The sequence below is a fragment of the Bombus vosnesenskii genome, unplaced genomic scaffold (genome assembly GCF_011952255.1).
Source record: "Bombus vosnesenskii isolate JDL3184/JDL3185 unplaced genomic scaffold, Bvos_JDL3184-5_v1.1 scf7180000013267, whole genome shotgun sequence".
Lineage (NCBI taxonomy): Eukaryota > Metazoa > Arthropoda > Insecta > Hymenoptera > Apidae > Bombus > Bombus vosnesenskii.
In genome coordinates this window covers 5339568-5365720 of record NW_022882927.1, presented here as the reverse complement: position 1 = coordinate 5365720, position 26153 = coordinate 5339568, and the positions used below count along the sequence as shown (strand labels likewise).

General features: G+C 38.5%; 1 protein-coding gene and 1 long non-coding RNA gene across 2 annotated transcripts in view; both read left to right on the top strand.

Annotated features, from left to right (window-relative positions):
• LOC117230769 (syndecan) overlaps positions 1–26153 on the top strand; it is a 232181-nt gene that overhangs the window by 43644 nt on the left and 162384 nt on the right. The window lies entirely within an intron of this gene.
• On the top strand, positions 19657–20570 carry LOC117230770. The gene is made up of 3 exons (XR_004492851.1): positions 19657–19873; positions 19963–20098; positions 20175–20570. It is a non-coding gene; the product is annotated as an uncharacterized LOC117230770 (long non-coding RNA).

The following is a 26153-nucleotide window of genomic DNA, read 5'->3' as shown; positions in this document are numbered from 1 at the left end:
TTTGTATTTTATAGCTCATGCATGGTAGATAGAATTTTGCGATCGCCCGAGACAGACATTTCAAATTAAAATGAAATAATCCTAAGCTAATTGTTTTGGTTGCTTTCCACCCGGCACAAATTGATAGTTAATATAGCACACTATACCTAACTATTTGTAACAATAAATTACTGTTAATCTCGATACACGATATATAATTTACAGTGCTTAGTAATTTGTTGTATCATGGTCGCTATCAGTCCAGGGTTAAAATAATACAGCATAATTTCGAATAATTTATAATGTATAATGTACTGCAATATGCAATTCATATGCTAACCAAATATGACCCAACTCGACGTTTAAATTCAGAATTAAGCCCTTGGTTTACAATATCGAAACACACTCGCCATGCAGATCAATGATTCCTCCTTAAAGATATGATTTCTACCATTCAGATTATAATTTCCGTATCGCATTTGCTATAAACTTTAATTTTATCTTCGATTGTTTTATTAATCATTAGAAAACACGAATTTATACACATGTAATATTTCAAGATTTCGTATTTGACTAATCATTGAGGTGTCTGAAAGATCACGAACCAAGCGGTTAAACAACAAACAGTTTACCATGTACAAATTACATACAAATACGTACAACAATTTATAATATGCGATAGATACAATGGCAGGTAAAAGAAAGTGTGAAATCCACCACGAATTTTAGTAACTTTCATATCAAAGATCTTTCATCGTACTAGAAACAGTCATCTATTCTACGGTATATATTGGGTCGGCAACTAAATATTATGTTATTTAACTAAACTAAACTAAATATTATGTTATTAGATGGCAACGACAAAATCCGCAATCATTTAGTTGCCAACCCAGTAATATATTTTTTCGTTGCTCCTATTAAATGTAACTCGATTTTCTAAAGTTACACAATCTTTTCGTATCTCTGACTTGATGAACTTTCTTTCGTCCGCTGCTGTACCGTACAATTTACATTCTGCACGAGTATAACCCGTATCGAGTGTAAAATTGTAAATTCACCTAAATCACAAAAATACCACTGTATAATTCGCGAACGAAAGTCACTTGATGCTCGAGAAGAATCTCGACTCGCCTTCAAATACAAATTCCGTCGACTGGCCGAAGTATCTGGGCTGAAGCTTCTTCGCGCGATCTTGCAACGATCAAGCATCGGCCAGTTGAACAAAAACCAACCAACCAATTCTGTTAACTAATCGAATATGGTCCCAAAGGGTTAAAATCCCAGCCGTTTTCACCGACGCCATAAAGTATTTTCATTCTACCATTGCAGTACGAACTATTCGTTCATATTTCACCTGGTTGGCTGGCTCTCCTTCTCGAACTCGGAACTTCCCTTAATCGGATCCCAGTGGCTGGTTTCCAGCAAAATTTTCCTCGTAACCGGACCGAGGCGAAGTCTCCGGGAATTGTCTTCTCTCTCTCTCTCTCTTTCTCTCGCTTGTTCGCTCGCTCGTTTCGAGGAACATTCTCGCGGAAATAAAGCGGTTCTTCTATGTGTAGACACAGTTGTCGATGGTAATCTTGGAAACGTTGCGCTAAGGGCTGGAACGTTTTTCAGATTCTGCGGTCTTTTTTTTTTTCTTTTTCTTTTCTTTTTTTTTTTTTTTAAGGAATCAGTCGATTTTTCTTCTTTATTTTTTTTTTTTATTTTCTCTGAGAATTTCGGTAATTTTAACCATTATTTGCTTTTGTCTTATTAGATCGTTGAATGGAACGACGATTATCTGGTAGTTCGTTTTGTTTCTTTTTAGTCTACAGTATATTTGAAATTGACAGAGTTTGCTTCTTTTGAATTTGTTTCTTCCGAGGGTAAGAGGACATTTTTAAAGGACGTTGAATCCTTTTCTGCTGTTTAAGAAACAGCAGAGAAATCTGTCCATCCTTCGAATTACATTTCTTCTTCTTTTTTTGAATTATTTTTAATTAATTAATTAATGGCGAATAATATGTTTCTTCAACATCAGTTGTTCGATTGAATCGATGACTGTTTCGTGTGCAGCCTTTGTACGGTTTAAGTGTATAGTCTCTACTATGTCACGTTTTTCCTATCTAAAAGCTGTCGTTTATTTCTCCGATGAACTAATATCAAAATACGGAGAATATCTTCTGAAACGTTTATTTAATCAATCACGACAAACGTAATATCGTAATAAAGTGTCGCAAATACATATGACGTAGGTACGAGTGATATACTAAATTAATTATGCAGCAAGAATGCGGTTTATCTTTGTCATAATCGAACTTTGAACTCCTTGGTGAACGTGACACAGTTATTAGGAGGCAGCGGATTAAAAAGTTCATCTCGGACAAAGGTTAATCTTGGAGGAAAGTTTCGACGTTGTTTGTTTCAATCGTTTCTGATTTGATTCTTAATCGGATTAAGTCACGCCTGGCCGTCCTTCGTGTTTTCGTAATTCTGCGACGAGCAATTCAGACCGAGCAATTTACAAAACAATTGTTTCCTTATTCCGAAGATTCCTCGCCTTTCTCATCCCATGAAAAACACGCTTACTTTCAACGTTTTTAACGTTTAAGCTTCCAGTCCCTACGCGAAGCTCATAGTAATTACACGGTATATTTGTTGTTATATTTAGCGTGGAATTTCCATTCATTATATATGGTATATAAATTTTGTAAATTTTCAATTTATTATCTACAACATTCTATTCTACGCGTGATGTTCGTAGTATACGTATTACATACGGTGTCTCTCGAGTCACTCTCCTGTTACACTATGAAAGAACCGAAGAAGACTGCTTCGATTGACTGGATTTGAAGACTATTGAAAGATGTTCTCAGAAAGATAAATTATAACTTAACACTTTGACTGCCACGTGGGTCATATACGACCGGAGCGCTTCAACTTCTTACAATTGTAAAAATTGTATGAAAATCGTCATTTAGGGCATTTTGAATATAACCGATAAATAGAAGATACTTTGAAATAAACAGTGCCCCATTGAACGATTAAACATTTTTATTAGAGCATCGATAAAAAAAAATGAGAACAAATCTTGCATCTAACGGTGCACTGTGTTTGCGTCCATATCTTTGAGGCGCAATCTACGAATATTATCATAAACACAGCTTAGAAAATAATCGCAAATGCTGCTTTATAATCGTATAATTGAAGTTAGAAGCGTGCACATACCTTGCCATTATATATAGAACGAGCGAATACCGTTTACTAATATCTTCTACACGTTTCAACCATATATTCTGCACGTTTTGCTTACGACGAAACGACGAATGCGAATGGTTTGTCGAAATAAACGAAGCCTCGTTATAATACGTCGCTATCGACTGTTAGCAAGGCGCCACGGTGGTCACCCGTGACCACCAATAAAATAAACGGTCCATTGGGGAAGAATGTTGTCTTACATCGTGAATTTATTATTATTTTGCCATTATATGCTTCGAATAATAAAAATACTCTCGTGACGTCCTGAGCGAAACATGTGATTTCGGCGTGGCAGTAAAAATGTTAACTTATAATCGTAACGAAGCGAAAAAGATCGACGCGAGAACTCGATACATTGAAATTTATTTCTTCTTCTTCTACGACATTAGAAATGGCGAAGATGCAGTGAGAACCGCTGCCGGTTTTACGATTCGCCCCGATTCCCGTTCATTCTCTGACCGCTCTTTCCACGCTACGTTTCATGGAATTAACTCGCCTTGGGCCACGGCTATATTTCAGCCCTTTTATACCGGTCCTCGGAACGTATTTGCTCTGCAACCGGGCCACCAGATACGGGGTCGCGCGTTTAAGGGAGAACGCTGAATTTTAATTCCCGAAGAAGGAGAGCAGGTCTTTCTCTACTCATTTTGCTGTCGGTCCACTGCTTCTTCGCGTTCGTAACTCGTTTACCGAGTAATTTGGATGCTTTAGCCGCCGCTACTTACCGACTCTATAAAGCTCGCCGCAGCGCATATTACGAACTATCGTCAACGCTACAAACAGGTCACTTGATTTTATCTTTAGACTTTTGCAAGAAATTCAAAAATCCTGTGACACTGGAAACTCTCAGTACAGTTGTCTGGTTGTTAGACCTTCTGTAGAATGAGGTAGCTAAATTTCGTCCCACGAATGCTTCCTTGGCATTTATCCAAGAGTAAATGGATTTTTTATTCCACGAAATTTGTACGGTTACCTTGGAAGCTTAGTAACGAACAGGTGTAATCGATGTTTTGCGAAGGTCCATACAAACAGAGTAAAAAATATATATGCGAAGAGACACGTTTTTCGGTTGTTGAAAGAAGTGCTGCTAATTTCGTCCCCTTTAGTTTTTAGCGAGGAAATGATTGTATTGTTCGCCTCGATGTGCTTTAAATATGTTCTGTTGTTAAACTGTCTATTATTTTGTCTTATTTGATCTATTATTTGTCTCGTATACAGGGTAGTTGGTAACTGATGGTACAAGCGGAAAGGGGGTGATTCTACGCGAAAAAAGAAGTCGAAAATATAGAATAAAATTTGTTTTTTTAATTTTTCCATCGAGACAACGATCTACGATTTCGATTTTCTCGAAAACAAGGCCTCGAACGAAAAATTTTTATTCTATATTTCCGACTTCTTTTTTCCGCTTGTACCACCAGTTACTAACCACCCTGTATATAGTTCTACATATTTTGATTATTGCATAGTATATATAGAACTGTGTGTAGATAGGAAAAATGACGAATGTATACAAAAGTCACATGCAAATTTTTTAATTCGCGATGTGGATGTGCACAGCTCGTTTCACCGTCTGAAGCATGCGGTGCATCTAACCCACTTTCTTCCCCTCGGATCGTTCGAAAATCGATTGCCACGTACGAAGCAGACCACATTTTCATCTCGATGATTCTGTTTCCAATTTCTATTTCGAATTTCCTCCTGAAGAACACGTTTCTAATTTCGTTCCCGGCCATCTGTGACGAAATTTAGGCGCTAAGCGATCTTTCTACGCAATTGCCAGTTGTAATGGATCAGTGGCACAACGAGATCGCCACTTTGAGATATGAAAATGGAAACAATATACTACACATAGTGAAAAATAAATGACGGGATTACTTAGATACTTTAGATCGCTTACTTTATACTTTAGGTAGTCTAAATGTCGAATTACCACTTCGTATGTTAAAAAGTAATATTTAAGAAAACGGATGTTAAGAATAATAGTAAATTAAAAGATAATAATAAATAATTAAGAAATAACGTAGCGCACTTACTCGCGAGCAAACGAAGCGTCACAAAAGACGCTTGGAAACGACGAATTCCTTCCGCTTTGCTGTTACTTAACTAGCTGCATTTCTATTCTAAATTGCCTCATATAGATTGCAACACTTAACGACAAAGATTGATCAGAGGACGAAATTTGCTTCTTCCATTCATATCGCTGCCTGTCGTTCACAGAGACACGACGAAGTCTCAAATTTTCTTCTATCGAATAAAAGATCAACGTTATGTTTCCATTGTTTTATCACACAAAACTATCTATTTATAATACCATCGATTTTGTCTGGGAGTGTGAAATTATTATACTTTCGCCGCTATCGGGGTGGCCATAGTTTTGCAAGAAATTTTGCTGGCTCATGTTCGGTCGTTTCGCGACGCGGCAAGTGGAAGGTTACAGTGCTTTCGCGAACAGTGGCATATCTCGCGTTATGTCAGCCTTACGATGTCGAAACGAGTCGCGAAGATTTCTTCGTAAATTTCACAAAGCCTCTGCTCTAAAGTGTACACTGTTTTCAGTTATGTCGCTATAAACGTGAAGCAGCGATATAGTCGTCGCGTTACGCTAAATACGTTCAGGCTGTTGAAAGATCGCAACGTAAATTCCTGCGTTTCGTATCACGTTCCATAGGCTGGCATATTCGCAGTTACGACGCTGCGCTCCATAGACGCGACATTCCAACACTCGAGCACCGGAGAAAGCTAGCTGACATTTCATTGCTTGTCAAAATTATAAATAACTTAATAGTTGTCCGTAGCCAGCTACTTCAGCTGATTAGTTTCAATGTACAAACACGTTCTTTACGCAACGCTCCTGCTTACCGTGTCGGATTTTTTAACAGCTCGGATTCATCCACTACGACTTATCATCGATTCATTGGAACATGCAACTACGCGAATAATATCGCCGACCAGAGTTGATATCTCCTCTGGGTAAATCAATAAACGCGGACGAGCGATTATAAAACTGACTCTGCTGCTCTTCCAGTAAACTGTGCTCGCTTCTCTGCCTCTACTTTTATATCCGTATCTTGTTTTCCATTAATTCTCTACTTTTTCCACGTCTGTTTTGTACCGACGGGACTCCGGTTCGTTAATTGGATCAACAAATAAATAAATAAATAAATAGCCTCTGTTTGACGAGAAATTCATCGAAAGAAAGAGAAAATAGAAAAATCTCTCGATTGTCTTACGAAATTCTTTTCTTCGATTTGATCGTTCGTTGTTTGGCCGCGATTATACGCAGCTCGACGAACGCCAAAGCAAGTGACGACAAGGCAGCAAAAGATAAATCAACCTCATAGAGAGCCGCTGTCCGCGAAGCGTCGCTTCAGGGACGCGCATTAGGTGCGTTGCTGCTAACAGTACGCTCCCATGTAGCGGTCACTGTAAAGTAACGCGCACCTGTGCACCTGTCGACGAAACAACAACGGAGCGTTTTCGTCGCGACGACTGGCGCTAACAACGTCGGTAGCGAGCCGTACGTTGCAGCCATAAACGAGTATGTGTAGTGACGTGGCGGTGAAAGTGTCTTTCTCGTCGCTCTTCGTTTTAATAACGAGACCAAATGTATGCTTGTGTACATTTCGTAGACTGAACACCGGCGTAGACGTATCGTCGCATCCAATAAACCACGTTTAAGCTTCTACGAAGCTACGTTTCGCGGACACCTGAGCAGCCACGCTGCGTCTGATCTCTGTTGCTCTCCCTTCCATTGTACTTTTTATTTTAGCACCTATCCAAGCTGCAAATAAAGCTAGTAACGACCAATACGAACAATTATTTCCATAATAAATCGTTAACCCTCTGCACTGCTATGTCGAGTGTGACTGGACATCAGCTTTTATCTGAGGAGCTCCTTCGTCGAGTCCCAGTCGACATTCTTTCAGTCCCATCTTTCTCGTGCGAAAGAAAAGCAGGATTGCATCCTGGACATTGTTTCAAGATATATCATACACTTAAAAATGAGAAAATACAAGAATAGTGTGAATGAAACTGGTATTTAAGTGAATTTCTTTCTTCCTTTATTTATTTCAATTGTCTTATTTTTTTAGTTAAATTTCAAATAAAACACTTGGAAGCGTTGAGAGCTGCTGCTAACGAAATTGAAATAAAATTCCCAGAGCAAAGGGTTAATAACCGCGGTGCAGCCGATTTTATGGCAAGATGATCCTAAAGATCGTACAGATAACTCTATGACAGTCAAATCATGGGAATCATTAGCAAGTAGCGGTATAATTTCGCCGCTAGTCCGTGTGTTCATACGTCGATCACAGTATCCGCCATAAACGCCAATTTGCCCGCGACGCAGACGAGCGATTTGCGGCGAACCACCGCAGCGGATTGCAAGAACAAGCGAACGCGTATCCATGTACCCCCTTTCCTTTGTGCAACAGAAGAACTTGGTTTGTCTGTTGCTCCAACAGCGTCGCAACGACGTTGTACGGTAAAACGCCGGTCGTCCGCATCCAGCGTATAACGACGAACTTGGCGGAAAAGCCATGGAATATAGAAGATTGCCCGTAGAAGCTATTTCCACGGTTAAACCGGAACAGAAGAGACGAGAAGACGCGAGTTTGCCGCGTTTCCGGTCTCTCAGGGACCGAACAGCACGCTACGACGACGTTCCTTTTCTCGTAAGAGGAAGGATAATCGCGTTGCGTGGCTGCTGTCTCGAGATATCGAATGCAACGGGGCTGCAACGCGGCCACCACTTCCGCCTTTTCCTCCTTTTCCTCCTTCGTCGATGGAAACGTTTACGATCCCGGCCGGTAAACTGTTGTCAACCACTTGGCTACAACGACTTTACGACTGCCGCAGAAACGTATATGCCAGTACGAAGAAGGGAAAAGAGTTGAACGAGCTGAAGAGAAATGGAAGATCGCGAGAGGGCGGAAGACTAACAGAGCTGTTTGTTGGCTGGCTTCGGTCGAATGGTCAACTTGGTTTATTACGCTGAATGGTCCGTGGAATTGTTGCAGAATTTTTCTTGATACGAATTCTTTTTCTCATTTATTCTGCGTAGCATTCTCGGGCAACTTTTTATCCATTTTCTGTAGCTTCCTGGAGAGGGTAGAGTAGACGGATTCTTCTTAATATCTGTGTTCTTTTTACGGTTCTTGGGAAAGTTTGCGTTTTTTTTTTCAGTGATTTTATATGCAATAGTCGACTCGTCAGATGGTATCTATTAATATTAGTATTTGGGGATGATTTTGTTTGTTTCATATCGGCGATCTTTATCGAGAACTAGCTGTAGAGAAAGTTTGCTCCGTGGAAGCATAGTAGATGGATTGATTTCTTTAACATGTTTATTCTTTTTAGAGTTCTTGAAGAAGCTCTTTTTTAACGGTTTTATGTGCAAGAGTTTGCTCGTCAGCTGGCGCGTCTTTCGATATTCGTGTCTTAGTATTTGACGCTGGTTTTCTTTGTTTTACATCAATAACTTTTATTTATCGAGCACTAGTTACGACGAAAGTTTTTTCTTGACAGTCACTTACACCGGATGATCTTTCTTTAACATTTATTCTTTTTAAAGTTGTTGGCAGTCGCGTTTGTCAGGTGCGATTTTTTAATATTTCTGCTTTACGATATTCGAGGCTGATCTTGTTTCATGTTCCGCGTAATAGTACAAAGAGAAGTTTCTCACAGTTACAGCTTTCATTTAATTTAATTCCTAAACAGTTGAAGAATTTTCTTTGTAGACTGAGAAATTTAATTTTTTAATTACGTCATGAAGAAATTAGTTCCATCTTTTCATTGCTAAGTGGTTATAGCGTTTTGTTCTTCATAGATTAACCTTTTTTTTAATCAATATACAATTATGATAATCTGAAGTATTTACAAAATTGTTAGGACAGGTTCGAAAATCAATCATTTTTTTTTCACAGTAATATATTTTTATATAGAAGCCTAAAAATATTGTTTTAGTCGTTGGCAAATCGAAATATTAGGTCGTCCGAAAAGTTTCTTTCCTTTTATAAGGAAACAATGGATGCACAACATTTTATCGAATTACGTACGATCCATTTTCTTCTATCAAGATGAAGATCACAATGTTCGACAGATTAGGTTTAAAGATGCATCGTCGTAAAAGACGTGTCTGTAAAAGAAAGACACTTTTCGGACAACCTAATACTCTCAAACTGCGCCAGCATCGTGTTTTCTGTCATAACTACCTTTGTCGTCGCATGCATATGCTACACACAAATATTATTTTCGATGCCATGCTGTTGTAAATGTTGCTGCCTCTGCTGATATATCTGCAATCTTCTCTCCATGTTCATGACTTCTGCCGACCACTATTTATAGAGGCAATTTTCTTGATAGGTTACAGTGGATCCTCCCTAAATTACTTTTTATAGCGCAGCTTGTATTAACATGATCAAAAAATTGGTTACGATTTTAGAATGTTATACGTGGATTGTTTATTTAAAGAACGTATGGAATCGGCGATCGCCGATAGACGTTCAATGAAATCACGTTTCGTGGTATCGAGTTATTTCGAGCAGCGAATTATTTCGGCGTACTTGGTATAGTTAATCCGCAAGATATTATCAATTAATTAACGTGGCTGCACAAGCGGAAGAGAATCAATGATCGAAATCGCGTGTTTTCCGCGGACGTTAAAAAATACCAAGGGATACCGAATTTAATTGGTTTTTCGGTTTACCCTGCGCTCCAGTTTCGTTTCGTAAAAATACTTTTACGGATTGATGTTCATTTTTCGCTCGATTGATTGTGAAAATGAAACTCAGTACGGTCCAACAGAGGACACACAAAAAAAAAAAAAAAAAAAGAAAAAAGAAAGAAAGAGAAATTCTTTACATTACAAATAAAAGAAATATCTCATGCGATACGATGTACTGTTGCAAATGTACTTTATATAATACGATATAGTATCGTAAATGGAAACTAAAATGAGAAACTGAAATTTCTCTTTGACGATACGTAGAAGCGAAAATTTTGCCATCGTTTGAATCATTCCATAGGGCGTATCACTTGACAAGAAAATACAATATTAATATGGAATTTCGCTGAACAAACAACACGTGTCAGCATTTTATCAAATGATTCATTTCCAAATGAAATTACGAATTTTCCATTTCAAAATCTCTTATACAGATTTCGTATCTTCTCTAGAAAAATAATAATCACGCGTTCCATCCCAAACACGCAACGAACTCGAACCTTAAACGATGTCGTCGCGTGTCTACGGAGTTTCTGATATTTTTTTTCCAAAACTTGTACGAACTTCTTCCTTCTTGCAAAATTATTTCAAACGATTATCAAAATCGCGAATGGCCAGCGTATCAACGTAAACGCCTGAAACACTGAACTTTCTTCTGATTTTTTGCTAATATGCCTACTTCATCTGAAGTCTGTGAATTTTCTCTGCAAAGCTGAACTTCATCCCGAATTTTCGTTATATCGCGCGAGCAAATTGAACGCACCGAATCAAAACTACCCCGAGACACGCGAACAGCAACCCTTAACGGTGCCATCGGATCATTTCCACGGTTCCACGTTGCACACACGTTGCATCGCAGTCGAGTCGAAGTTGGAAAGTTTGTTGGTGTCCTAAAAGTAGCACGCGGATCGATATTGCAAACGGAAATCGGCCTGTTGTCGCTGAGATGGAGAGCGTTCTAACGTCCCTCGGGATAGACCTGACCCAGATTCCTCGGTGAGCCGCGAGATGTTATCAATTAATTAACCAACGAGCGAGCAACGAACAGGAAGTTTGGCCACTTACGTTTGGACTCTTCCTCTTGGATGTTCTTCCATTTAGTAGCCTCTGCTGAATTGAAACGTCTAGCGATCGATGAGAATAAGACAAATGATTGACGAAGCGATATATTTTAGGTTTTTTGATTCGGGTCTTTTTTTTAGTAGAATTTTAATTGCGTGAATAATGAATTACGTGAATAATAGTAACGAATGCAAGAAACAGTATGTAGTTATATATATATATTTATTGTAGTTTGAAAAGAGACATTCGAATGCTGAAAGAATTTCCAAAATTTTTCATTTGCTCCGCCAGTTCTGTAAAAATCTGTAGGTAAAATTCCTGTCATTCTGGTAGCTCTGTAAGAGCTGTATACAATTTTTGTATCGCTGCGGTGATTCTGGTGCAAACAAATCTCCAGAGATGAGAGTCAAAGCGACGCTAGAAGCCAGGCCAAAAGACCAGAACACAATGCTCGATACTTGCTTCGCCATGTTCAAAGACTGCTCGACGACAACGAAGGCACGAAACACAGATGTAATAATAATATCCAGGCGAATACAAAGCTTACACGTCTGATCAATCTAGGAGATCGCGGAGAAGCACTCGACTGACCTTCTTCCCTGACTACGCGTTCAATTAAATCACTACAAATTCCACGATGTATAATTAACATAATTGCACTAACGCGATTCAAGCTGACGTGTTTCTATTGGGATAAATGTCTACGCGTTACGCGAATCTCCGCCAATGAACCAATTTACCGAATGTCCTTACTTGGGCAAATTTGTCTGTTCATTTATTCAGCAAGATTTATGAAACAAATGGACGAGTAGTAGGGAGTAGAAAAGGTTGCATACTTACGTACTATTTAAAAAAAGACATTCTTCTTAAGAAAAATTTTCCTTAAGAAGGTTGCTCGTGCGAAGGCTGGTGTCATTAAATATGGACGGGGTATCATCACGGAATTCATACGGCTTTGAGCATTTCAAGATTGTTACAAGATTTCTTTGCTAAATTAACTCACGCCTCGTGTCTGAACATGTGCGCGGATAAATCTGCTTCTTTAATATTTATACGATAAATGGAAAAATCCATGGCACAGGTTTTCTGAGGAAACCACATGATGGGCTAACATACTTTCTTAAAATATAAAACTCTCTCTTGTAGTCAATCGACAGGTCCTTGAAACGTTGAAATAAAAATATTGTAAAGTAGTATAAAGCAGTATAACAAATAAGTGGTGTTCTATTTTGTCAATGAATAACACTTTGCCAAGCAAAACCCTGTTCCTCGGAAAGCTTTAGTTTTGGCATTTAGAGTGTCGTTTATTTCCATTCTGCAATTGTCACTTTGGACGGAGAGAAAAAAAGAAAAGAAAGGAACGAACGATATTCACATTATTCGTAATCTAGCTGAAGCATAAGAGAGGGTTGCTGTCGTAGCCATCGTTATTCTCCGAAAACCTCGAAGACCGACCACAGACCGCAAGAACCTCATCCCGTGGCTACGAGCAGAGCATTAATTAGAATCGCGCGAGACATTCTCGCGAAATATCGTCCAGGTCAATTAAAGATCGTCCCAGGCGGATTCCAGAGGAATTCCTGGCCGGAGGATCGATCGATATATTAAACCCGCTTCGATTCCAACGTCTCGTGGTCCGCCCTCGTTCCTAGCTGGAATTAATGCACTTCTGTATACAGTGTTCTAGATATACATGGTATGGACGTAACTAATGTAACTATACAGGTGCACGCATAACACGACTATACTGTACAGCTAAGATTTTCAATCGATGTCTCTCAAGGATCTTTAAAACATGCCATAACTTCGATATTCAATGCTTAGTTACGAATCAGGGGACTTAGACATAGTGTGTTGTTACCTGATAAGAACGATCCTTTGCAAATTTTTCGAGTTTCAAGATTATGAGAAATTGGTATTACGGAAATTCACCGACCAATTTGCTATTCTAAGAGGAGGATCTTTGGTTAGGTATATTAAGTTGAGCGGAGAGTCCGTGCCAAAAACGACATTGGTAGGTTTTAATGTTACAAAGGATAACGTTTTACAATAGTTTTTTAGGACTATGTAAAGAGATAAAATGTAATCTTAAATTAAATTGTAAGTAGGTTTAATTTGAAATTAAAATTGAATCCGAACCTAACCTAAAATTCACATTGAATTTCGTCGTTTTTATTGAGAAATTCGTTCAGTGCACAAGCAAATGCCCCATCATCGATGTTTGAAAAGATAAAATATCATTGTGAAAGGTGTGGCAAACAACTGTAAGTACCTTTAATTGCATATCAAAACTGAAGCTAGACCTAACCTAAAACTCACGTTGAATTTTGCCCTTTTCATTTAGTGTGCAAACAAGTGTCACTATCGATGTTTGAAAAGGTAAAATATTCGTAAGAAAAAGTGTTGTAAACAGTTCTAGGTACTTTTAATTTCAAATTTCAATGAAACGTAAACCTAACCTAAAACTCATGTTCAATTTTAAAACTCGTTCTCGGAAAGCTACCGACCGCGGACAACGAACTAAATGCTCATAGCGAGCCAAACGACTACCGAATTTCATTTTTTAATTTTATTCTTTGTTTTTTCTTATTTCAATTTATCACCAATAAACATAAAATCAAACTTCTTCCTTAATTATTTACGCTTACTTTCTGTCACTTGATACGCGTTTATTATAGTCAGCCCTAGGCTATAAATTTAGTTTAATTCGTTCAATAAATAATACTTACAATCGATTGCAACATTTCTTAAAGTAACATTTTACCTTTTTAAATAGCCTTTTTCAGTATATCGAAATTTGAAAAAAAGTCGAATATATCGACGAAATTGCAAAGACTTATCAGAAAAGTCCCTTTGTATTCGCATAATCGAACGTTCGGTTGAAAGCTGTTCTGACGATCGAAGTTCAAACAAAAGACATATTCGCGTGATCGAACGTTCGGATAAAACCTTTTTCGAAGAATCGAACTTCGCATAAAAGGTACGAACGTTTGAATAAAACGTTAAGAACGTTTGAAAAATCCTGCCTCTACCGTAATAAACAGAACCAACAAAATCATTTCGAACACGATTCATCCTGCGGAGTATGGCAGCGATATGGCGCGGTCGTGGGTTTCAGTAATATAACGAGAAAGGGCTGCCGGTTATGAATCGACGATTACTTTCCATTCACAAAAGGCCTTCGTTGGCTAACACGGGCGGACGTTGCTCGTTCATTTATCGCGCCACTCATTTAATTACGACGAAACGTTGAACTTGAGCGTAATTAAAGAGCGCTTTTCGACTTCGCCATTCTCAACCAACCCCCCACACAATTCTACCATACTATCGTTCTCCGGATTTTCTCTTTCGTTCGCGGAAAGCCGCCTGGCTTTTCGCCCATGTTTCCTTGCCTTCTCTGGCTAGTCTCGTCCCTCGTTCACCCTCGTTTTTACTTTCGTTCTCCGTTGCTTTCCATCCGCGATGTTCAGTTTCGTTATTCCGTTTCTGCTCTTTGTCGAAGAATTCCGCTTTTTTAATAGCATCTCTTTCTTCTTCCGTGCCTTTATTCAACTTTGTTTAATCGTTGCTTGTGCCTGTTTCACACAATTGCTGCGTTAAATTGTCAGCGTTTTGTCTATGTTACGTTCTGCCTTGAGAACGACAACGAACACGCGAATAAATGTGTAGAATGTCGTCCATTTATACGTGATGTTCACATAGTTGAGCTGAAAACTTCTTTCAGAAGAAATTGTACATAGAGGCGCAGCAATATCGTATAATCTTCCCTTGAATTATTGCATATCATCTTCTTTAATTTATTTATTTAGAATCGAATGCAACCCCGACGTTTATTTACCACCACAGTGGTACTATTGTGTTTCATAGACTTGTACGATATTATGTTATACCAACAGGTTGTTGTTCAGTCGCAAATATGTACGATATTTGTATCGTATTAATGGACACACTTGTACAATTATAACACGTGCCAGTCGCAACGAATGTCGTTATTTTTCTGTGACCATTGTCCGATCAGTTGGAAAAGTCTCGTGCCTTCTAAGAATTGTAAGAACTGTTTTATCTCTTCATTTTTATTTATCATCGTCTAGGGGTTGCTTGGAAACCTGAGCTGTTGTCTTTTCGTTTTGAATATTTGTATGTCGCGTATTATCGTAATTTGTGATAAGAGATAACGAAAATACAAATAGAAGAAACCTTATCATTGTGATGTAAAAGTCTATTTTCCAATACACATTCCACGTCCGCCTTGGTAGGGTTTAATCGCTAACTCGTAGCTTCCTCTTTATTCGTTTAGTGTGACAAGTTTTGATCGCAAACTTTGCCATTGGAGTTGTTTCCTCGTTGTGTTTCGGTTCGTCGTAGGACAATTTCGGCCTTTTAATAGCATTTTCCAGTTGTTTTATTTCTTTTGTTCTTTAAATCGCCCTTCTCCGTTTTTTGAGTTAATCACTAGCTTGTAAAATTTTCCTCTGTTTTCTCAGTGCGCTAAGATTTGGTCCCAAACTTTGAGATCGGAGTTGCACTGTTATTCTGTTTTTGCTCTTTGTCGAAAAATTCTCTGTTTTTTAAATACCGTCACTTCTGTCCTCGGTTCTTTTATCTTGTTTTTTAAATTGTCCTTCGTGACTTTTCCACAGAATTCCTCTGTTAATTATCTTTTTTCTTCTCCGTTTATTTGCCGAGGCGAGTATCGATTGGGAACTTTGAAATTAGAGTTGTTTGGTTATCCGGTTTTTGTTCCCCGTTTGAGAAATCTCCGCTTTTCAATGCTATCACTTTCTTCTTTTTTTCACAGTTTTTTTTACTTTTGAAATGGTTTTTTCAGAGAACTCTTGCGTTAATTGCTTTTTAAAATTTTTCAATTGTCTAGTCTAGCGAGCTTTCGTTCAATACTCTGTGGTTAGGGTTCTTTCGTATCCTGTTACTTGTTACTGGTTTTTCCGATTGGATTTTTAGGTGTTTCATTTCAGTTAAAAATCCGATCCCTTGATACTTCTCACTATTGTTAAAAAATTCTTTCATTTTCTTCCAATCATCCCCTTTAATTTCCCATTCGCTCAGTGCATTTCCTCGTTTCCTGATCTTCACGTATCATTCAATTTCTATAAACCTTTTTCTACTTTTCCATTCCTTGCTTCTTTCTCTTTTTTTCTTTTTTTTTTTTACTAAATTTTCCTCCCTTTTTTCATCCAGCTGTTCATCGACGTGTTCCCTCTTCGGAGCTTCGATTTCGTTATTTTATCAATTGTTTATTCTCATTTCGTTGTCTCCGTACATTCGTTTTATCTCATTTACCAATTTTCTTCTTTTCGTCTTCCAGCATACTCTCCGCCATTTCTCCCAACATTTTCACCTTTACTGTCGCTCACATCTCGTTCTGCCATTCTATTTTACATATAATATATGTGACATCGTTTCGTCCCCTTTTTATTTCTCCTTTTCTTTCCTTCCCCTTTCTTTTTTTTTTTTTTTTTTTGCAAATGCCTCCCCTCCACCTTTCTGTGTTATCGTATATACATCTCTCTTTCTCTATTTCCCATCGTCCGTCCCATTTCTGCGCGAAATATATAACGTACCTTCGCAGTCGAACTTCTCCTCGAGCCAACGCCGGAATAATCTCGATGCAAATTCACGACCGGGCACACCCTCGTCTGAATCTCATCTCCGTGAATCCGATCCGTGAAGGGAGCTGAGAAGTCGAAAGTCAAACGACGATGCCAGGCTTCGTGCGCTTCTCTGTTGTTCCATTCGAAAACCTGTATTACCCTCTCCAAATCTTCCTTTAATTCTAACGTTCGCAGATTTCCATTCTAATTACGTTATCAGAATGTTGTAGTCGTCGAACGAAGAATCAAGCAAATTCTATTGCTTTGCTTTATTGAAAATTATTCTTTACTCGCCAGAGTTGCAAATACATTTCTCCAATATAGGAATATATAAATATAGAAATTATATAAATAAAAATATGTGAATCTGTCTAATTAAAAAACGCAAAAAGGCAAGCGAAATATCTTATTAAGAAATATCGAAATATCTGTATTTTCTCCGTGAGGTTAAACAACTTCCATGAGAAATGTTTTTTTCGCGTTTCTGACACTTACGGAAATAATCACGTGTAGCCGTTTCAAACGGACATACCGTACGCAGGTATTTTGCAAATACGAAATCAGCTGAGTGAAAGCATTCATTCGTCGATTTATTATTCTTCAACTTCGATAGAAAAAATGCGAGCATAAAACGGAGGAAACTCGCAACGCGAGAAACATTCCGCGAGGCCGTTTTACGGTGGATTATTTCTGTCGAGAAAAACATCCTACCAAAAATGATTTTTTTTTCTTTTTTTTTTTTTTTCGTAGGGAAAAGCGTGATGCTCGCCGGCTGGCGGGACGATACGACGATACGCGAAAACGCGCTTAAAAACAGCGGCTTAAACCAGCCGGATGTTTATCCGCCGCGGAATATTTCGATGAAACGCTCTTTTATTCGAATATCTGGCTGGTTACCGGGTTTGTTACGGATTTAAATTCCAACATCGCCGAATGGAAGGCCGCGTTGCGAATCGGCCTTTCGGTTGGAAAATCGTCGTTCGTTTTTCCCTCGCGTTGATTGCTTTCCTTCCTTCCTTCTCCTCCTGTATGTTTTATTGCACTTTTTAATTCGATCGATAGAGGAGGCGAAAAAAAGAAAGAATCAACGGAGGGGATATAATTTATTTAAAAACAAAATTCCATCGATCTCGAGATTCTTTCATCGCTACGAGTCAAGTTTTATTGGCTTGGCAACTGAGTGATTGCGGATTTTGTCAATGCCACTTAATGACAAAATCCGCAATTACTTAGTTGCCAACCCGGAGTAGCTCGTCGAGATCTATTTCCAAGTTGGCAGATCGTTTCGTTTTGTTTTATCGCGTTTAGAAATATACTTGCCCTTGAGATGCTCGAATTTTTATATCTCGATCCAATTTTGTCGTCTTAACGAGAGAAAAGATACTCGATTGTCGCTATACACAGTGTTCCGGTGACTGAAAATTTTGAATTCTAGAATTGACCGCTCCTATTAATCGAGGACAATGAAGCTTTATAAATACATGTATGAACGCGTAGCTTGTAACTCATCATAAAGCGCATTGAAGCACGTGGAGATTGCTTTGATGAAATACATGACGTTTCGTAGAAACCACGCGCCATTAAATTCATGACTGTGATCACGAATATGGAATAACGAAACTGTAATAATTAATCGTTGCGAAATTACATTGAATCATATTGATATCGCTTCGACGAGATATACGTACAATTTTATAGAAACAACATTCGGGGAAGGATTTTCATTCGAAGCATTCTGTGTATCCTAACCTATAATATAATGTAGCAGCGCTTGGAAGACCCATCGAAGACTAAATTATCACGATCCTTTTCATTTTTCCCTATAATGCAACGAAATTAATCTGCCGCGTAGAAAAAGAAACCGCGGAACATACTTTCACGAAATGGTAAACAATTAACGAGAGAATTTCGATGAGAGACGGAGTCGCGTAATCGTTACGAAATAGAGGTTAACGTGCAATTAAGTCGATGATTCGAGTGATCGATGAACGTTAATTGGACCGCAATTGGAGGTTCTATTGAGCGGATCGACGATACGTCTTATCTGGATATTATTATTTTCGCAACGTCGTTCGTTATATTTAGAAGTCGCATATCGATTTGTGGCCTGGCGGCGCTAGTGTCGCGTGATTAATTCCCCGACGATAAGTAAGTAAATAAGCCGGTAGCGAGAAGGGCAAAGAATGAAAATTACGCGTGTCATATGTTAATTATTATTATTGTATGATAATCGTAAGATTAACGTTACGGCATTCCAGTTCACTGGATCGGGTCGCGTGTGGATCGAAACTCGATGATTGAAAATGAAATAGTCGCGAATACGTGCGTCATCTAATCGTCGAGCGTATTTGAAAATTCACGATTATACGATCGTCTTGCTCGATTAAAGAGCGAACAAGAAATTTTGCTTATTCTTATTTAACGTTATCTATGTTAATAGCGGCTAGTAGAATTTACGTAGCACGAGCTTCTCTAACCTAGACTATCGATCGCTTATCGTTAATTATAGCTGTTTAAGCTCTATCATTGCATCAGGAATAGATACGTCGTAAGCAAAGTAAAATTTGAAGGTTATGTCGACGAGGTTGGTATTTAGGTTAGAATTCTCTGTTGGAAATCGTGAATCTTGGGAATAGATAGTTATTCATTTGTAATATTACTATTATATCGTTTGTTGTAGTGTCGTTTTAATAAATAAATATATTTTTCCTCTTTCAGTTTTTTAATTGTTTCTTATATATTCATTGCGTGTTAGGTATTACGTATTAATATATTTAGAATTATAAAGTTCCACGTTACGTTGGTTCAATAGCACATGTTATCACAGTTTTATTCGCAGTATTATTCGTTCTTTCCAAATTTTTTGCCCCTCGACTCTAGTAAAAGTTCTTTCACGAGAGGATGCATAATTCATCGAGTAACTGAAAATTTCGTAAAAAGGACCCGTCTAATAGAGACTTACTGTTCAGTATATATATGTATAGAATACATATTTATAAATTCTGAGAACCATTCTTTACGGAACAATATTAAACAGTTCACAGAAAAGTCACAAAAGACCCTCAGTTCAGCAAATCGCCAATTTCAAGGAAAGGAGAAGTAACTGAAAATTCCGTAAGAAAGATCCGTTTAATAGAAACCTACCACATGTGTATTCTAGAAAAAGTGCTCTTTACGAAAACAACGTCGACCAGTCCACAAGACAATCAGACAAAAGATTCTGAGAGGCACGAGTCATCAATTCCAAGGAGAAGAGAAAGTAACGAAAAGTTTCATTAAAAAATCTATTTGATGAAAACCTACTACATGTATATGTATTCTTGTTCTTTACGAGACAACGTCGATCAGTCCACAGGAAAATCAGAAAAAAATCCGAAGATCGATCGATCGTGTAGATCGCCACCGAGTCGAAAGGAAAGAATAGGATGGCCAACTTTGCTACTCGAAGAGAAACGATAGCCAGCTAACGACCGATAAAAGAGCAGTAAGAGAAATAATTACGGCGGGACAAACGAAGATATAAAATATTCTGGATGAGCTATCGTCGGCATAAATTTCAGGAGCGCGCGTGACACGTTATAGCGCGATGCGACGCATAAACGCGCGCACACCGAGGCGGAAATGGCGCATTGTGCGGTATCCCTATGGCGGGATATCTGCGATTCTGGGTTGGAAGGCATTCGACGCCACGTATGCAGGTGATTGCGTTCGCCAGTGCAATGCGACTCGAACCAGGATCCAGGCATTTCGATATTAGAATAGCAATGAGTTAATAAAGGCGGGTCGACGGTGATGTTCGCTCGACAAGATTGGAAATTGCGCTCACCGTTCCGATTTTTATTCCTAAAATATTGTAATTTAAGCCCATGATTTGCACGCATATCTGTAAATAGGTGTTCTTTATTGCGGTAGAGTTTATCACCGATAATTTGTCAATTATATGCTGTATATATATATCGCTGAGCGGATTACATTCCTCCCTTTTATCTTAATTTTCTTCGTTTTCTAGCCTTGAAGGCTGCTTAGCTTAATTTCATACAGTTGATTAAGTTTATTTTTATCCTTACGCTGAATCTTACACACAGTTAAACAAGTTTATTCAGAAAACGCTCGTTGCTACGAACTTACTTCTTGCATTTATTAAAAACATGGTAACCCGTTTCTATTGACCTTTATAATCTGGGGTTAGGTTAGATTTGCAGCTATTTGGTATTACGCATACGTGCACTTAAGCAAAGGCGTGTTCGGTGTATAGTTCTGTGTCTCTGGATTCCTTTCATTCGTTTCTACACAATGCTCTTATCTTCATTGTCTCTCGCGTGTAGTAAAATGGCCCTCAGTTTGTACTGCCAGTATCTGTTACACCGTTTCTCTTCCCTTCGAATGCGCTGTTTAACCGGAAACCAGTTTCTCAATTCTTATTTAATCTCTATCCTAATTTTTATTTCACGTTGAATGCCACGAATTCGTAGGGGTTTTTTAATCCTATTATTAATTCTAACTTTACGCTGGGATCTCGCCGAGTATTTTAGCTATTTTCTTCTTAATTCGTACTATCGTCGAGTGTCATAAGTTGGGAGGATTTTTAATAATCCTATTATTAACCCTAATTTAGCCTAGAACCCTTCAGAATGTTCTAACCATTTTGTCCTAATTTCTATTCGCGTTAAACGCCGTAAATTGGTAGAATTTTTATAATCTTCATGGTTACGCGTGTCTAATTATACTTATCATAGGGATCTAGGCTCGAGTGTTAGATTATTTAATTTTTGCTCGGACCTCAGCTAGTTTTATTCATTGATCCAATTTAATCCATACCATTGAGAGTATTATAAGATGCAAGATAAAATACTCTGAAATTCAGTAATCTGACACAAATTATGCTTTTCCTAATCTAGTTTCGGTATTAGAATTTAACTGCGTTTCTTCTTAAACGCGTACAGCTCATTTCGAACAAAAATAAATGATTTCACGCATCAACATACTTGTTACAAGACTAAGCGTTTATACGTATTACGAAAGTACGCTTACTGGCAATCTTGATAATAGATAGTTCACATAAACAAGGTTCCATTGCACGCAGAAATGTCTGCAACTGAGAAACAATCTCAAATAGGAAAACACGTTTCCCTCGCCCATCGCTGAAACAGGTGTCACATATTGCGGAACATCCTGTATACGATCCGTCGTAGAAATAACCGAAATGCTCGAAAATAGCAAAACACGGGCAATTTATCGAAAGAAACGTCTTATTTTATTCGAAGTAAATGCAACGATTTTCACGAGCAACCGACGCGTCAACCTCGATGGTCGCGTGTTTTTCCGTGGAATTCCTTCGAGGATGTTCGCCACGGACTTCCGCGTGTCTCGACTGCTGTCATAACATCTCCCCTTCGTTGTTATTTTAAGCCGCGGAGACAAAAAAAGGCAATTGCACGGTTCTAAATTTGGCGAGTAGAGCGGCTGGTGCAACATCTTAACCAATTCGTCTTCGAGAGAAGCTGCTACGGCAACCGTACGATGCATCACCATACGACAAAAGCGCGTCTTTTCCGACGCGCTAACGATCCCTGTTCCGATGTTAATCGTTTCGTGTAATTTGGCTTCGAGTGATTTAACCGCCATGACAAATTCCACGATAACGCGATAACGAACGGTGTTTTTACCTTACACGATCTCGTATCGATGCCGCTACTGGCGTTTTCCTAGTCTTAAGAAGCTCGGTTATTTTCGCGACAGACCGTGTTATATTGCTTGGGAAGAAAATGGGTCGAACGTGAGCGCGTCCCGTAAAGGCAGCCACTCTCCAGGTCAGTAATAATTCGGGACGTACGTGCGCTCGCGTGACCCAGTCTGCACACGATGCATTTTTCCCAGCGACTTCCGGCCAGCCTCCACCCCCGGCAGTCAGCCAAGCTAACCGTCGCGATGCTTAGCAGAATTCACCGGGGCCCTGCCTGGGAATTATCTCGTGTGAGGGGGCAGTTTCCAACAGTTTGCTGCGTTGCAAACCAAGCTCTATACGTGTAATATATAGATATATATGTTCCCACACATTGAACTTGCCTTTGACCAATTTCATATTTGTCGCAATTTTGTTCGTTCAATTAGTTCAGTTCGCAGAAACTGAAGCACGTTTTCGCAACATTTATTTCTTACACCTGTTGGCATTAAGAGTCGTATATATTTACTTTATACCGTGTTATCGTATAAATGTTTCACAATGTACGTGCCGTAATATACATCATGCGCATGCCATACATTCGTAGTATATATCGCTTTGTTTGTTTCGTTTCACTTCATTTTATTTACGTACGTATTCCATTAGTCTATATTAGCGTGAAGAGTTCGAGCGCGAGAGGATGGGAAGGAAACTTGGTTGATCCACGTCGAGCTTCCCTTTCACGAGTTTCATATTTGTTGCGATTTTGTTGGTTCAATTAGTTGGCAGAAATTTCCGCAGACACGTTCCAGTGACGGTGATTTATTTGTTACAGTTCGGAGTTAACGCTAGGAACCATACATATGTTTGTTTTATAATGCTTTATTTATTCCATTTTGACTTACATACACTGCGCCTGCCTACGTTACGAATGGGCGAGCCCAAGCGCAAGGGGGTGGAAAGAAAGCAACGTTGGTACACGTCCAGCTTCCCTTTCGCGAATTTCATATTTATCGCAATTTTGTTCGTTCAGTTAGTTTGCGGAAATTTAGACACGTTTTGGGGACATTTATTTCTTGCTACTCTGGGGTAGCGTTACGAACAATACGTTTATTTTATATCGTCTTGTTCTATGGATTTTATAATGTACATTATAATATGCATATATTATACGTTCATAGTATACATTTATTTATTCTTTTTTATTTATATTCCCAATATTACGAAGGGGTGGAAAGAAAGCTTCGTCGCTCGACGCCGAATTTCCCTTTGATAAATTTCATATTTATTGTAGTTTTGCTCGTTCAGTTAGTTTATGCAAATTTAAACACATTTTCGAGACACTGATTTATTTTGTTTCTTTTGCAATTCTAAGTTGACATCAAGAGCAACGTATTTATTTTATGCTCTATTGTTCTATAGATTTTGCGTAATATATGCGTATTATAATATGTAGATATTATACATTCATAGTGTATATTGCTTTATTTATTCTGTTTTATTCTATTTTATTTATATACATGTTCCGCTTCTGTATAAAGGGGCGGGCTTGAGCGCGAGGGGGTGGGAAGAAAGCTTGGTTGCTCGACACCGAGCTTCCCTTTCACGAATTCCATATTTATTGCAATATTTTTCTCACTATATTTTGTCAATTCATGGCGAACGTTACGTGGCAAAATATTTAACAGAAATATTTTTGCGTTGAGAAATATTCAATCGCTAAATACTTGAACGAAATTCCTGATCAATTTCACCAACGATAACGAAGACGATTTAATAATTAATTAGAAAAATTAACAAATTCTCTTTCGTCGTAAATGCAATAAGAAAGTCAATAGCAAATCGATGATATTTTTCCGTATTCGTCGTAACATCTTGATTCTGATATTATTTGTAAAAAGTGTTCGTCACGACAAAATACTCGTAAAAAAAAAAAAAAAGAAACATTCGTTACAACGCTCGTTCATTTTAAAACCTTTTTCCAGTAGAAGCACGCTGCAGTAGAATTGTGAAAAAATCTTTGTAGAACAAACTTGGTCACAGTAAGGTCGAAGGATTATTAATTCCTCTTCCGTGTTCCCTATCCTTCAACTTATTTCAACTTGTTTTCATTCGTCCATCGAACGAGACTCTTTGCTTTCCTTAAAAACCGATAAACGTGTTTGCCTGGTAGCTACGGGGCCGCTGATCGCGGATACGTCGATTTATTGGATTATCGTTGCAGTTGGCTCCGGAAGTGGTTAAGTGCCACGACGATATTCTTTTTTCTTCTTCCTTCTTCTTCTTCGCCGATTCTTTTTTCTCCTCTCTTCGGACGTATATGTAGAAGCGAGTGTAGAGGAAAATCGTTTCCCTCGTTACATCGAGAGAACAAAAAAAGAAAAAAAAAAAAAGAAAAAAAATTTGCGAACCGGATGACGCGGAAGTTGCAAAGTCTTTGTTTCGGTATCCGTCGTTGAACCCGTTGTTTGTCTTTGATCGCTGTTTTGTTCTCTTATGGTCGATGCCTTCGCGCACACAAAATAGATGTCCTTCGATTTCCTCTCTTTGCTGTAGTTTCTTTGTCGTATTTTGTATTTATTTTAGAATTTATTTTATAATCAGATCGCGTGGTATTCATGCAAAATTATGTTTTTGTAAACGCGTTAAAAAAACGATAGCTAAACGAAGATGCATTTCACCTACCAAATATTACAATAAATGTTCTACCTCGCACTTTTAAATTTCTTGCAAATGCCCATTCTTTAAACGTTCCCATAAATAAAACATAAACGACAAAACATGAGAATCTGCGGTCTACTTATGGTATATTTGCTTTGTTTATTTTACATCCTTTAGCGTTTTTTCATTTTATAGTTTGTATTCATCGATTTATTATTTTATACAACTTTTATTCTACTGGATCTATACGCAAGCGTATTAATGCAAAAAGCTACTGGTATTTTAACTGAACACTGGGTGTAATCCACGTGGATCATTTTTTGTTTACGTTACGTTGCAAAATATGGACACTTGTCGTGCACGCAATGTGGCAAATTACACGCAACAGGAAGTAAGAAAGATTTCCGTAGAAACCTTCTCTTACCGATAAAATGGTAAACGAACCTTCGAAATATCCAACGAAGTAAAGTGAAATTCACAAAGTCTGTTAACGGAAGAATCTCAGATAAAAGAGCAAAGAAGTAATTCCCTTGACTTAATAACCAGGAACAATGCACAGGAGTTATACGAGCGACAGTTGACGTGCACATTCTGTAGCTTTTAACTGCGTGTACCACTTCTACCTGAACCGTAAAAGCTGGCCATTAAGCTAAGAACCATGAAAATAATTTTACCTTAATTGACACACGCTCTTGGATCGCTTGAATTCGCGCCACACTACGATGACTTGCCGCGGTTCGTTAACTATGCTGCTGGCTTTTCGTAATTTTATCGGTATAACGACCGATGGCAGCAGGGTTGCAACGGCGGAACGGAGGTCGAAGGAAAAAGGGAAGAAAGGACACGTCACCCTTGAGCGACTGGCTGGAGCCAGTGAAAGAGAGTCGATATAAAAAGGTCCATTAGTAATATCTGCGTCTGAAGGGTTGTCTCGGTATTTATACTGTTCTTTCCACGTTTCTTTAAACCACTGCTCACTTCCGCTTCTCCATGCCTTCTGCGCGGATCAAACTTCGAACCATATTTCTTCCGGACGAAGCGGACGACGAAAAATTTGTTACGGGCCGTTCCAGCTTTGGGAATTTTCACTCGCGTTTGTAAGTTGAGAGGTTTCGAACAAACGCTGTGAAATATGTAAAACCACGCTACGAGAAGAATGGGATAAACGTAATAAAGGGAGATCGGGACAACGTGTGCAGGAGTCCTGTACAAATTG